We start from the raw sequence: 15,551 nt of genomic DNA, 5'->3' as shown, positions 1-15,551 counted from the left end.
AACCTGTGTCTCTGACATATACTCACACTGTCAGCACAATCGCATACCTCAGAACCTCTTTAGTATCTGACAATGCTCTTGGGATAAAAGCTCCTGAACATAGGATGATCTGCATGTGTGTGAGTTTCCACACCAGGAATTCTCCTCATTTATGAAATCCCATGTCTAGACAGAATGATTTAGATGGTTTCATAGGATCCATAATGCTCCACAATAGTATTTTGGTGAGGATATGCAGTATTCTTCTCTACAGAAGCAGTTTCTGAGCAGCCTACTAAAGATTCATCTGAAGCTTGCCCCAGTTTCATTTGAATTTGTGTACTCACTGCCAGACTCATTGTATCCACATGATGTAGCCCTCTTATGGACACTGAACTTGTCCTCAATTTTCAAGGGATTCTTGCAATTGTTGAGCTGTCCCTGAATGTTCATTAATTTTGGTGTGAGGTAAATGTCAACTTGAAACTAAAGGTGACCTAAATGCTGCAACACCCAAAGTGTACTAAACTAAAGAGTGCTCAGGAATTAATGAATATAATGGGCAGTCATTCCTTATGCATAACAAAAGGTGACTTCTCTTCCCTCATCTGTTGCTCTCAGGACTTTTGTACCTTACCTTAGACATTATGTGGCCCCTGAGCAAAGAAAAGTCATTCCACTTGAAGGTACAAAACAAGTTGGCATTATGATTGCAAGTGTCATCAGTCATATGGGAAACAGTTTTGTCTATTCCCAAAACAATGATAATAGCTCACATTTCCATATTACTTGAAGATTTATAAAATATTCTCCTCTTAACAATCCTGTGAGAAGGACCATCTAAGAATTATTGCTACCATTTTAGAAATGAAGAAACTGAGACTCAAATAGTGACTTGGCCCATGGCACACAGCTACTATAGCAGCAGAATTCAAATCTGCAAGGCCTCGTGACTTCAGTTTTAACCCTCCTGTCATGACATCATGCTCCTTCTCAGGAAGGCTGTATGTTGGTATGGAGCCATGACAGTGCTATGGAAAAAACACTGGGTGATATAAGGAGACCTGGGTCTGAAACTGACATTGGTCTTTAGTCAGTTTTATGCCCTGTCTGCAACCTTGGGAGAGATTATTGGAAAAGCACATCCCTGGCAGCAGGTGATGACACAATGTACTCTTGGAGTAGGTGCTCAACAAATGGAAAGTCTGGTATTTTATGCAGAGGTTTGTGCTAAAAATGAAAGAATAAGCCAGGGTAAAGTGATGACTGAAGCACAACAGATTTCTGATCATGATGACTGATGGCATGGGTGGAAAAGTGAGGTCACCAAAAGACTTGAAAAACAGAAGCTTGGTACATTGGTTACTTTTTTTTAAGTTCTGGGTCTAGGGTCAAGGGACCTGGGGTTAAATTCTAATTTTCCCACTTGCTACCTCTATGACTTTATGCATATGTCTTCAATTCTCTGGACTCAGTTTCCTCATCTGATAAGATTAGGGGACTTGGACAAGATAATCTATGTAGACTATTTATTGGTTAAATTTATAAAAGTGAAATAATGCAGAATGATAAAATCCTAAAGATAAAGCTGTAAGATACAATCTAGGATAACTACATAGATTTACAGATGAGGAAATAGAATCAGAGAAATGAATTTGAGAGATGAGATTTGAACTCAGGTTATTCTGGTTTCAAGTCCAGTAAACAAGCTAAATCAATAAAAATCTCTTCTCAAGTAAATTTGTTTAAGGTCTCACCAGATTATACTTGTCCTGCCAACAATGGATTGATTTCATCTTAAAAGGTTTCTTCCAATTCTGAAAAGAAGGGCAGAGGCATAGCTTTTGATAAATGGGAATAAGTTCCCCAAACTCAGGTTAGTCCCTAGTGAGTACATCCAAGGAGCACTGAATGGTCTTTCTAAAGTCCCAGGGATATACTCTCCATGGTTTTTATTTAGGATTTAGCACTTAGAATGATGGAGGTCTGTTTAATACCATGAGGAGAAGGTCCAAGAGGTTTTGCTCTTAACTCTAAAACCATATAAATTCAAAAAAGATCTTCAAAGGGTAGCATTTCATAGTTGGAAATGTTGGAAAGGGAAGGATTCAAATCCTGCGACACTTGCTAGGTTCTGTGACTTGTATAAGGGATAATCTCTGTGTGCTTCAATGGCCTTATTTGTAAAGAGGGAATAACTGTGCCTTAGTGCCTACCCCACAGAGTTGACATGAGACTCAGATGAGATAATGTGAAAATTTTTAAGTGATATATGAATGTCAGTTATCATTATTCATCTCCATGCCTCAATACTCTTGTGAGTAAAATGGAGGTGTCACATTATATGATATATAAGTTCTCTTCTAGCTTTGGGATATTATTTCTCTCTCTGAATTGAAACTATGTCATTATTATTGTGGTAAAGAATTTCAAAATAATTTTGGAATTATGAATCAATTTTAAATTGTGTATATTTGAAGGCAATGATCCAGGTTCCTCAATTTTCTACTAGATACCTGAGAATATTCCATGTACAAAGTGTGACTGGGATGGGAGTGTAAAGGTGGGGCAGAAGGGGAATAAAAGTGATATATGAGAGATTCTTTTTTTTACCCCCAGTGGATTACAATCTAGCCAGAAACAAAAGATTGTGTGTGTGTGTGTGTGTGTGTGTGTATGTATATATATATACATATACATGTGTATATATGTACGTAAATTTTATCAGTTGATGCATGCAAGTCTATATATTGTTTATCAACACAATAACATGATTTTTGATTAGCTGGCATTCATTGATATTATTTTTATTATTATTATTATAATTAATTTTATGTAAAAGTCTTTGGTAAAACAAAGGGACAGATTAGATCAGGTGGTACCACATTTATTATAATAGAAATTCTCCCACAAAAATTATACTCACTACGTATCCCAGTGGTCCGGTACAACTTGTACTCTATGCACACAGGGCACAATATCTCGAATTTTACTAAAAGAAAATACGTGGCATGGCCAGGTAGGTGGCATGGTAGAAAAGAGCACCCAGAGTCAGGAAGACTCATCTTCCTGAGTTCAAATCTGGCTTTTGATACTTACTAGCTGTGTGACCCAGGGCAAGTCACTTAACCCTGTTTGTTTTTGTTTCTTCACCTGTAAAATAAGCTGGGGAAGGAAGTGGTCAAATATCTTTATTTTAGTATTTACTATTTATAAAAGTATCTTTACCAAGAAAACCTAAAATAGTATCATGAAGAATTGGCCATGACTGAAATAAATGAACAAAAACAACAACCAAGTCCAAGGCAATGAACAAGTATCTATTAGCTCCATATATTTTAAGATAAAGATTTTCCAGTCCCATTTAGAGTGCATACATGAGAATATCATTGTGATGAACTCCCCACGAGCCTTAATTCTCTAATCTTGGGACTCTTCTGTAGTTAGTTCCCTTTTTTCTGTTCTTATTATAAGCCACCTCTCTGTTCTCAGGTATTCTCATCATTGAAGCTGCTACTCTATGGTCTCTCCTGTACTCCGCTGTTTTCAATTGCCTTCCCTATTCCAAGGATGCTCCCATAGTCTCACTTTCCTTCTCCCAGTCATGTAAGGATAGAGTAGATGTGCTCTTGAATTGGAGAAAAGCAGCCGATACCCAGTGCCAATTATTGTATATCACCTGTTCGAAAGCCTTTCAGAATTCTGAATTCTTAAGTTCTCCTAAACAAATGACATCTTTTCTTTCCTTTGTATCTTCTCCCATATAATTGTGCTTTGACATGTGAGTGTAACTTCATCTGGTCTGGAGTTTGTTGCATTCTCTTGCAGCATTCCTCCAATTTGTTCATCCATTTCTATTCTATTCTATGTCAGTCTTTGTGGTAGCAGCATCTATGTCCCTCCTCCCCACTGCTACTCAAACAATAACCTCTTGGATAATCCTAATCCCTTCCAATTTTGTCTATAATTGAAATTTAAAGTGGTGAAAAACAGTATAGCAAGCTTTCCCAAATCTGATCCCATCCCACTAGGAATCACCAGATTCTATCAGAGAAAAGATGATTGGAGAAGTAGGAGAAAACTGGAAAAAAATTTCAAAAAAAAAAATCGTGATAGCAATAATTTGAATCCTCATATACCTTTCCAGTAAAACTCCCTGTATTTTTAGCACCTTATATTTGCATTAGAACTGAAATGCTGGAAAAGGTAAATTAGACATCATAGGAACAAAGATCTTGTGTGAGATGAGACATCAAAGGGTATTTAGTCCAATATCCTTATTTTACAGATAAGATAACTGAGCCACAAGGCTTCTAGGTGACTTGTCCCCTGGTGACAGTGAGTAACACAGTGAGTGTCAAAGTTGGGATCTGAATCCCATGCCTCTGATCTCTCCAAGTCAAGATGCAATGATCTTTCTACAGTATCAAATAATTAAATTTCCTAGCCAATATATGAATCTAATATAATATGCCTGTGAAAGCTGGCTATCCAATGTGTATCTGAACACTTACTTTGACAAGGATCTCAATACTAGGATACAAGGAGAGAGATCACTACCTCTGGCAATTTCTACCATGTTTCAATGTCTCCATTTGATTAAATAAGAAATCATTAACATTAGTGTTAAATTTAAATATATCTCCTTGTTCTTTCTTCCCAGTGGTTTTTGAATGATATACATCTGGAAGGAATCTCTAAAATTATCCTGGCTTAATCCCCTCTTTATTTTTTTTTTTAAATCAGAAAACTGAAGCCCTAAGAGATAAAGTGACTTTGCCAAAGATATGCTGCTAACAAATGTCAGAGTTAGGTCTCTAACCTGGATCTTCTAAATCCAATACTCTTTAATTGTCCAAAACTGCCATCTGGAGTACAAAAAGCGATGGATTTTCCTTACAATTCATCAAATACTGTTCATGAGGCCCTGGATTCTTTCATCTCAAAAATATATGTTCTAATCTACTCTTTCTTGATGTGTCCTCCACAACACACACACACACACACACACATACACACAAACACATACACATACACACACGTTTCACTAAACTTTTTGGAGCAGGAGGCAAGGCATGTAAATCCATCTTCAAATTCATCCCGTTACTGTGAAAGTGAAAGCAACTCAAGGTACATGTCCCTTTGACAGTACCATCTTTGTGTATGAAGGATACATGTTGGCATAATGTAAGTTTGTAATATATGATTTCTATTGAGAAGAGAGGGCTATAGACTTGTATGACTGTGATTTTAGCCCATTTTACTTAATCTTTCCCTCATTGTAAAAATGTGAATGTTCAATATTGTATAATACACAACATGCATTGTGCTGAATTACCTATGGTAACTAGCTCAAAAGAAAAATCAGATTTACACTTCTGAATGCATACAATCAAACTTTATTAATCAAGCATGTGCAAACATCAGTTTATATTATCTATTAGACAACACAAATACCAGTCCCAGTGGGAACAATCTAACAAGCTGATATCTCAAGGTTTCCCAGTAAGTATGCTTCATACTAGTACTTAATGGCAGGGTTCACTCTGCCCAGCTGGAAGTCATGTCTCCCTCTGTGGTAATTAGCAATTTGAGCATCCATCGGTCAATCACCACTGCCTTCACTAGAATAGAATGTTTCTTGAGTCTCAAGTGAGGGAGGAGGGACGTAGGAGCCATTCCTAGTGGTGACTCAGACAGTCTGAAAGCTGAGACTTCAGGTGTATTTCTTATCATTCTAGCCATGGATATTAACTGTATACCCAACTTCTGATTGGCTGCTGGGAAACTACTTTATTTACCAATTAATTTGAGTCCTACCTGATCAGAAAGATTAATGATAATTTCCTAATTTTTCCATTGTTGACCTGCCCTACATGTAGGTCCCATAGGCTTATCTGTAATTGATGAGTATACAGTGTTGTTGATCAGACTCTACCACACATATACTTATCTTAATATTGAAATGTCCATCTGTGAAAAATAAGTGTCAAAACACTTCACCACAAAATGGTGACCTAATGCAAAATGGAGTCAGTTATATCAAAGGTATAAGTTAATCTTTACTATACATATTAACCAGCTATGTTTTGTAAAGCACTCCAACCTATAAAGAGGAAAGCCACTACAGAAATTATCCTATAATATTTGGAAGATTGTCCCCCAGTCACACTGCCCTGCAAATGATCTTGCTCCCTGTGGTTTCTTGGTGCCTGAAAACTACTGCCATCCTCTTTGCCCTGGAACTGAAACCAGGGACTGTGCTCTCCTGCAAGTGACCACAGCCAACAAGGTCGCTGTCCCTCACTACTGCAATTACCAGATGTGTGCTAGCTCCTTCTCCCTGCAGCCACACCTTGGAACACATTTGGTTAGCAGAGCTGAGCTTGATGTCCCTCAAGAGTGGAAGGTCCTTTAATCTTCTCCAGGTCCTTCAGTCTTCTTTTACTCATCCATCAGACCCCCACACAGTGCAAAATGAAAGTTTCTAAGACTGCCTCTTAACTTAGCTGTCCCCAGAGCTTATTGTTTGTTGATTCTGCAGAGCTGACCTGGAAGATTTGCATTTCACTCAAGCCTAGCCTTTGCTTCTACAGGTCAGGTCTTTCCTGGGGTCAGCTCAAATTATCTTAGGAGGACAACTGCTTTATTTATCCCATGTTTATTTCTGCTTCTCTGAGATGATGCTCTGTCTTTTTTTTGTGGAGGAAGTTTGGAGAGCCAAAAGTTTTCTGACCTACTCTGCCATCTTCCCAGAATCTTTTTTCCATCTTGTTAATTGTGATAAAATACTTTGTCACCCCTCACTTGGAATCTTTGGCCATTACTGAAGTAGCCATTGTTCAACTGTGTTAGCAGATTCATGTTCTACTAATAAATTGATAATGCATGGAAAAAAATAGAAGATTGTCATAGATTTTGTTTGTTTGCTTGTTTTTGAGGCAATCAGGGTTAAGTGACTTGCCAAGGGTCACATAACTTGTAAGCATCTGAGGCTGGATTTGAATTCAGGTCTTCCTGGCTACAGGGTCAATGCTCTACTCACTGCACCACCTAGCTGCCCCTAAAATTGTCACAGTTTAAAAAAAATCCTGCATGATTTAATCCATTTGATAATTATATATTGTGTCAGACCCTGGAGATACAAAGATGAAAATGACATTGTCCCTACATTCAAGAAGCTTACTTTCTATCAAGGGAAATGGCAGATTAAATTTAAAGTGTATAAAAATTTATTTCAGAGGGGAAGGGTAACAGCAGCTAGCAGAATCAAGAAAGATTTTGTGTGGAAGATGGCACTTGATCTGAGCTCAAAACAACCTATTGACTTGGTAAGACAGAGGTAAAGAGTATATGTCAACATATTGATTCAACTACTACTGTGTACAATGTACTGTGATGTGTAAAAAAAAAAAAGTTGTTTTATCTTTCTTAATTATCACACTTGACTTCTTACTGAAACAAATAATATCGTTCTTATCCCAGATAATTTCCACCTAAACTCAATAAAAAAAATGAGAAGAATACAGTAACAAAAATGGACCAAAAGTGCTATAAGAATTCTGAGGAAGGAGAGTTCATGTCAGGCTTGGATGAATGGGCAATATAATTGCAATTCTGATGGAGATACAATGATAACAGTAATGATAGGGATTTATGATGGGGATGATGACAATGATGATGATGATGATGAAGAAAAATACACTAAGAAGACACTACTGAATCCAAGTCTGGGACCTTTAATTTAAAGCTATGGAAAGTGCTCCGATTAAAGAACTTTGTCTCATGAAGGGTTTAAAAAAAGATTCAAGAGAAAAGGCCAAAGGATATGATACTATTCATCCTTGTAAAAGCGAGGATCAAGAATAATTAAATAATATCATTAAGCACTGGATATTCATTTGGATATAATTATTTCTCTTTATTGAGGTCATAATGAAGAAAAAGGAGCTGTGTTGAAAATATCTTAAGTATAAAAAAACAGAAAACTTCACTATGAGAACTAACTAAATCTGGGAATGATTGTTTGAGGTAACACTGTACTGCTCTCACCTTGAAAAGCTTCCATATAGAATGACGAGGCACTGGCTTACAGTAGAGTCAAGTTCTTGGCTATGAAACTAAGGGATAGACTGAATAACCCCATCTCTTTTAATCCATAGAAACTGATTCTAGATTCTAGTTCCCTTTATAGGACAAAACAGTGATCCTGCAGAGTCCACAACTCTGATATTTGGAACTCCTTCACATTTACTAAGATCCCTGTTAACTTTAATTATAAAATTTGTACTTTCCACCACCTATGTGATCAACAGGAGAATATGAACATGACTTCTTGTTGCCTTACCTTATCCCAGTGACAGCTGTATTTCAGGAGGTATTTCTTTCATAGTTCAATATAAGTAAACATAGGTACGATCTTGTTTTAAAAATGACAGCCAAATCTATGTAGCAGAACATTATATTCTATGTAATAATAGCTTCTACTTATAGCATGATTTATAAGCATAAATATTTTTCATGCATTAGTTTGATCATCACAAAAATCTTCTGATAAAGTAGCACAAGCTTCACATACATTTTACAGATTAAGAAACTAGGGCTTAACAAGGTTAAGTCATTTACCCAAAGTCGTATGGCTAGTTAATGAGTAGTTATTGTCACTTGAACTCATTTCATAATCATATCATTTACAAATAGAAATTACATTAGAGAAGTCTCCTGACTCTAATTCCAAAGGTCTTTTTGCTATGTCTTTATTACAATGACTGGTTTTGACCTTCATGATGAGACACATATCCTCCTGCAATGAAACTTTCAGTTTCCTGTCTACCTTGAGGCAATTAGAACTGATCAATCTTCTTTCTAGCAATCTTTCTGGAGGGTCTTTAAGGCTTTCTTCTGCTCTTGAAAAGGGCTAGTTCAATTTGAGTATTTATCAAGGGAGTTTCCAGTTCAAATCTGTATGTACTAGGTGTAACACCCAAGGATCCTGGCATACATAGGAGGGCCTGTGCTGTACAGGTTCTTAGATCTGGTTTTCTGAAAGGAAAGTAACTTTTGAAGGCTCAACAATCACATATATCATTCAGTTAGTTCAGGGGAAAATGTCAGTACTTCAGAGAAACTACAAACAGAGAAATAAAGACCAACAGATAGGGCTTCCAACTATCTGACCATAAGCAATACATACATCACAGATCAACAGATAGACCCAACTGTCTGACCGTTGCATACATACATAGTTATAAGAGAAAGAAGCACCAAAATCTAGGTGATCAAAGCTGCAGGGCTCCTTAGCGGCTACCCAGAGTCTCCTTTGGCCAAAAAAACAAAACGAAACAAAACAGTTCCAATGAGTAAGGCCCAAAACAAAACCTCATCTTAGAGTATATATACACTTTTCAGAGCCAGAAGGCATCACAACCCTTGAGAACCAGTGTCTCATTAGAAATTAACAAAAGGTATGGGCCTTCCTACACAACAAATCTCTCCTAACCAAGCTTCCCTTCATAGGCAGGCCCATTAACAGGTGGGGAAGATCTTTAATTCTCATTAACATAATTAACATTACACCAGGCATATAATATTTTTTCTTTTACTGTTGGTAGGCAACAGTGATGAGCAGCCATAATGCAGGATGGATAAGTTTGAACAGTTGTCTTAAGCGTTGAGCTGTCAAGATCTCTTAGTTATTTTAAGTGAAAACATGCATTATAAAGGTAATTTTATACTTACCATGGTTGATAGGCCTTAATATTGTATTATCACATTTATCTCCTCACTTTCATATCAGCAGAGGAACTTTCGGGAATACAAGAATACAGATTTTGCATTATTATTACTATCCATCTGAGTATTTCCCTTATAAATGTATCTTTAATTAGGCATGCTACCATTGTGTTATTCCTCCAGCAATAAGGAGAATCTGAGTTTATTGAGGGGAGTACAAAAATCTAGGGATTTCTTCTCTTTTGTTTCCTGTAATAAAGCCAATTTTTTTTCATTATAAAAATTTCTCTCAGAGAACAAACTTTTTGGGTCATAGCAAATAACCAGTTGAAGTTCAGCATTTCTCCCCCTAAATTCCAGAATTAAACACCTAGCAAACAACATATATAGAATGTATTAATTTCCACATTCAAGTTCAGTTAACGCTATTTGTCAGAAAATGTACAAAGTGAAACTGACAGGTGATTGTCCATGGAATATATAGCTTTAGAAACCCATATGTACCCATCAGAAATGTATCTGGCACAATAACTGAAAAATAGTAAGGGCTTGAAGACATTGTAAAGGGACCGACAATGGGTATATGAAGGTGAGGGAATACTGCAGTGCTTTAAGACATTTAGAAACAGATGATTTCAAAGAGAGATGGAAATATTTGTGCAAATTTAAGTCCAAATGAAGTGAACAGAATCAGGTGAACAATTTCTAATTCTATTAATAACATCATGTTATTTAAAAAAACTGAAAATTTTATAAGCCAATGAATAAAATGAACAAAACTAAGAGAACAATTTATACAAAAATAAGAATGCTATAAAGACAAATTTGAAAACTATAAGAACTGATCCAGGCCATGACCATCCATGATTTCAGAGAACTAATAATAAAAGATGCTATCCAACTCCTGGCAGAGAGGTGCTAGATTTAGCATGTAGAATAAAACATGTTTTAAAATACAACCATTGAGATAATTTCTATTGCTTGACTATGGCTGTTTTGTTATAAAAAAAAAAAGGGGTTTTTGTTTCTCAACAGGGGCAGGCAGTAGGAAGTAGAGAAAATAAGTGTTCATTTTTTAAAAATATAAACTCGGGGGACAGAGCCAAGATGGTGAAGTGATAGCAATTACTCACCTAAACTCTTAGACAAAGTCCTTCAGATACCTCTAAAAAGAGAATCTGACCAAATTTTGGAGGTCCAGAATCCAATAAGAGACAGAATGGGGCAGATTGACACATCAGGACAGACTGGAAGGTTGACAGGAAGGATGTGTTCCGTAGGTGTGGAAAAACCCACAGCATACAGCACAGCACATCCCACCACAGTACTGCCATGCAGGAAAGCCCCGGGCGGCCAGGGCGGAAGGGTTGAGTGGCTGCCCAGGGCAGGAGACTAGCAGAGCAGACCTTGCAGATTCTACATTAAAAGATCGAAGGAATTGGAATATGATATTCCATAAGGCAAAGAAACTGGGACTACAACCAAGGATCAATTACCCAGCAAAGTTCAATGTAATATTTCAGGCAAGGAGATGGACATTCAGTGAAATAAAGGATTTCCAGACCTTCCTGACAAAAAGGCCAGACCTCAATAGAAAATTTGATTTTCAAATGCAGGTCTCAAGAGAGGCATGAAAAGGTAAATGTGGAAAAGAAAAATTTGTTACTCAATTTCAGCAAACTGTTTATCTTCCTATGAGGGAAGATGATACTTGATAATCTTGAGAACTGTACATCTATTATGAAGTATAAAAGGGATATAAATAGATGGAGGGAACAGGTGTAAAGTAAATGATATGATGATAAAAATGTGATTCAAGCATGTAAAGGGACTGTAACAGGAGATGTGAAAAGGAGGAAGCAGAAAATGGTAAATTACATCATAGGAAGAAGTACAAAATTATATCACAGTAGAGGGAAAGAGGGGAAGGAGATGAGCATTGTTTGAGAGGTACTCTTATCTGATTTGGTTCAAGGAGGGAACAATAAATTTAATTAAGTATATAAATCCAACTAGCTCTATAGGCAGGAGGAGGGGAAGGGGAAAGAAAAAGGAGGAGAAGCTAAAAGGAAAAGGGGAGTAAAAGGGAAGGGGGCTGAAAGAAGGAAGGGAAGACTGCAGGAGGTGGTGGTCAAAAATGAAAACTCTGTTGAGGAAGGGAAGGGAGATGGGAGAACTAAAAGCAGAAATGGTGGGAAAGAGGACAGAGGGAAAGACACAGATTGTAATCATAACTGTGAATGTGAATGGAATGAACTCTCCCATGAAATGGAGATGGATAGCACAATGGATTAAAAGCCATAATCCAACAATATGTTGTTTACAAGAAACACATTTGAAACAGGGGGATACATTCAGGGTGAAGGTAAAAGGTTGGAGAAGAATATATTGTGCTTCAGCTGATGTAAGAAAAGCAGAGGTAGCAATCCTAATCTCAGACAAAGCAAAAGCAGAAATAGATCTAATCAAAAGAGATAAGAAAGGAAACTATATCTTGCTAAAAGGCACCATCGACAATGAAGTAATATCAATACTAAACATGTATGCTCCAAGTGGTATAGCATCCAAATTCCTAGAAGAGAGGCTGGAGGAGCTGCAGGAAGAAATAGACAGCAAAACTATACTAGTGGGGTACCTCAATCTCCCCCACTCTGAACTTGGTAAATCTAACCTTAAAATAAACAAGAAAAGAAGTTAAAGAGGTGAATAGAACACTGGATAAGGTAGATATGATAGATTTCTGGAAAAAACTGAATGGAAATAGAAATATACCTTTTTCTCAGCAGTACATGGCACATATACAAAAACTGACCATGTTCTAGGGCATAAAAACATCACAATCCAGTGCAGAAAGGCAGAGATAGTCAATGCATCCTTCTCAGACCATAATGCAATAAAAATTATATGTAATAAAAGGCCATGGAAAGTAAATAAAAGTAAATTAAAAATTAAATAATCTAATCCTAAAGGAGGAGTAGGTTCAACAACAAATCATAGAAACAATCAACAACTTCATTCAAGAGAATAACAATAATGAGACAACCTACCAAATCTTATGGGATAATGCAAAAGCAGTTCTTAGGGGAAGTTTTATATCTTTGAATGCCTGCATCAATAAAATAAAGAAAGAGGAGATCAATGACATGGTCATGCAGCTGAAAAAGCCAGAAAAAGAACAAATTGAAAATCCTCAAGTAAATACCAAATTGGAAATACTGAAAACCAAAGGAGAGATTAATAAAATTGAAATTAAGAAAACTATTGAACTAATAAATAAAACTAATACTTGGTTTTATGAAAAAACTAATAAAATTGATAAACCTTTGGTCAATTTGATTAAAAAACAAGAAAGAAGAAAACCAAATTACCAATATCAAAAATGAAATTGGTGAACTCACCTCCATGAGGAGGAAATGAAAACAATAATTAGAAATTATTTGCCCAATTTTATGTCCAAAAATTCAACAATCTAAATGAGATGGATGAGCATTTTAAAAAAATTAAATTGCCCAGATTAACAGAAGAGGAAGTTGAATACTTAAACAACCCCATCTCAGAAAAAGAAATTGAACAAGCCATCAATGAACTCTCTCAGAAGAAATCTCGAGGGCCAGATGGATTTACAAGTGAATTCTATCAAATGTTTTAAGAACAGTTAATTCCAATAATATGTAGACTATATGGGAAAATTGGGGAAGGAGTCCTCCCAAAATCTTTTTATGACACAAATATGATTTTGGTACCTAAATCAGGAAGAGACAAAACAGGGAAAGAAAATTACAGACCAATTTCTCTAATGAATACATATGCTAAAATTTTAAATAAGATTTTAGCAAAAAGAATACAGCAGCTTATCATGAGAATAATATATTATGATCAGGTAGAATTCATACCAGGAATGCAGAGCTGGTTCAATATTAGGAAAACTATTAGTATTATCAATCATATCAATAACAAACCTAACAGAAACCACATGATTATCTCAACAGATGCAGAAAAAGCTTTTGACAAAATGCAACACCCATTTCTATTAAAATCACTGTAGAGTATAGGAATAAAGGGGACTTTCTGTAAAATAATAAGCAGTATCTACCTAAAACCTTTAGCAAGCATTACATGCAATGGAGATAAGCTAGATGCATTTCCAATAATATCAGGGATGAAACAAGCATGTCCATTATAACCACTATTATTCAATATGGTACTAGAAAATGTTAGCTGTAGCAAATAGAGAAGAAAAAGAAATTGAAGGAATTAGAGTAGGCAAAGAAGAAACTAAGTTATCACTCTTTGCAGATGATATGATGATATACTTAGAGAATCCCTGAGAATCAAATAAAAAACTACTTGAGATAATAAACAACTTTGGCAAAGTTGCAGCTTACAAAATAAACCCACACAAATCTTCTGCATTTCTATATATTAGTAACAGAATCCTACAGCAAGAGATAGAAAGAGAAATCCCATTTAAAGGTAGGGTAGACACTATAAAGTATTTGGGAGTTTACCTGCCAAAACAAACCAAGGGACTATATGAACATGATTATAAGACACTTTTCACACAAATAAAGTCACATCTAAGTAAGTGGAAAAACATCAGTTGCTCTTGGGTAGGTTCAGCCAATATAGTAAAAATGACAATTCCACCTAAATCAATTTACTTATTTAGTGGCATACCAATCAAACTATCAGATAATTATTTTCTAGAGCTGGAAAAAATAATATCAAAATTCATGTGGAAGAACAAAAGGTTCAGAATATCAAGGAGACTAATGAAAAGAAATGCTAGGCAAGGTGGCCTAGCACTACCAGATCTCAAATTATATAATAAAGCAGCAATTATCAAAACCACTTGGTACTGGCTAAGAAACAGAAGGGTAGGGAAGTGGAATAGCCTAGGTACTCAAGACATAGTAGGCAATGAATGTAGCAATCTACTGTTTCATAAACTCAAAGACCCCAGCTTCTGGGATAAGAACTCAATGTTTGACAAAAATGACTGGGAAAATTGAATAATATTGTGGCGGAGGCTAGGCATAGCCCAATCCCTGACACTGTACACAAGAGTAAAGTCCAAATGGGTACACGATCTAGGTATAAAGATCAATACTATGGAGAAATTGGTGGAGCAAGGAATAGTGTATTTATCAGATTTGTGGAGAAGGGAAGAATTTTTGACTAAAGAAGAGACAGAAAGCATTATGAAGTGCAAGATGGATAATTTTGATTACATTAAACTGAAAAGTTTTTGCACAACCAAACCCAGTGCAGCCAAGATTAGGAGGGAAGCAGAAAACTGGGAAAGAATTTTTGTATCTAGTGTCTGTCATAAAGGCCTCATTTCTAGAATATATGGAGAACTGAGTCAAATGTACAAAAATATAAGTCATTCCCCAGTTGACAAATGGTCAAAGGATATGAACAGGCAGTTTTCAGAGGAAGAAATTAAAGCTATCTATAATCATATGAAAAATGCTCTAAATCACTATTGATTAGAGAGATGCAAATCAAAACAAGTCTGAGGTACCACATCACACTTATCAGATTGGCAAACATGACAAAACAGGAAGATGATCAATGCTGGAAAGGATGTGGGAGAGTTGAAACACTAATTTATTGTTCCTGGAGCTGTGAACTGATCCAGCCATTCTGGAGATCAATTTGGAACTATGCCCAAAGGGCAACAAAAATGTGCATACCCTTTGATCCAGCAATACCACTTCTAGGACTGTATCCTCAAGACATCATAAAAATGGGAAAGGGTCCCACATGTACAAAAATATTCATAGAAGAACTCTTTGTGGTGACCAGCAACTGGAAATCAAGGAAATACCCATCAA

The 15,551-nt window shown here is 36.2% G+C and overlaps 1 long non-coding RNA gene across 1 annotated transcript in view; it reads left to right on the top strand.

Annotated features, from left to right (window-relative positions):
* Positions 1 to 7,863, top strand: part of LOC140509228 (uncharacterized) — an 85,949-nt gene extending 78,086 nt beyond the window's left edge. Inside the window, exon 3 of the long non-coding RNA XR_011968599.1 lies at positions 7,465 to 7,863. This is a non-coding gene — a long non-coding RNA (uncharacterized lncRNA). The remainder of the gene's footprint in view (positions 1 to 7,464) is intronic.
* The last annotated feature ends 7,688 nt before the right edge of the window (positions 7,864 to 15,551 follow it).

This window comes from Notamacropus eugenii, chromosome 5 (genome assembly GCF_028372415.1).
Source record: "Notamacropus eugenii isolate mMacEug1 chromosome 5, mMacEug1.pri_v2, whole genome shotgun sequence".
NCBI classification, from domain to species: Eukaryota; Metazoa; Chordata; class Mammalia; order Diprotodontia; family Macropodidae; genus Notamacropus; species Notamacropus eugenii.
This window is presented reverse-complemented; position numbering and strand designations above follow the sequence as displayed.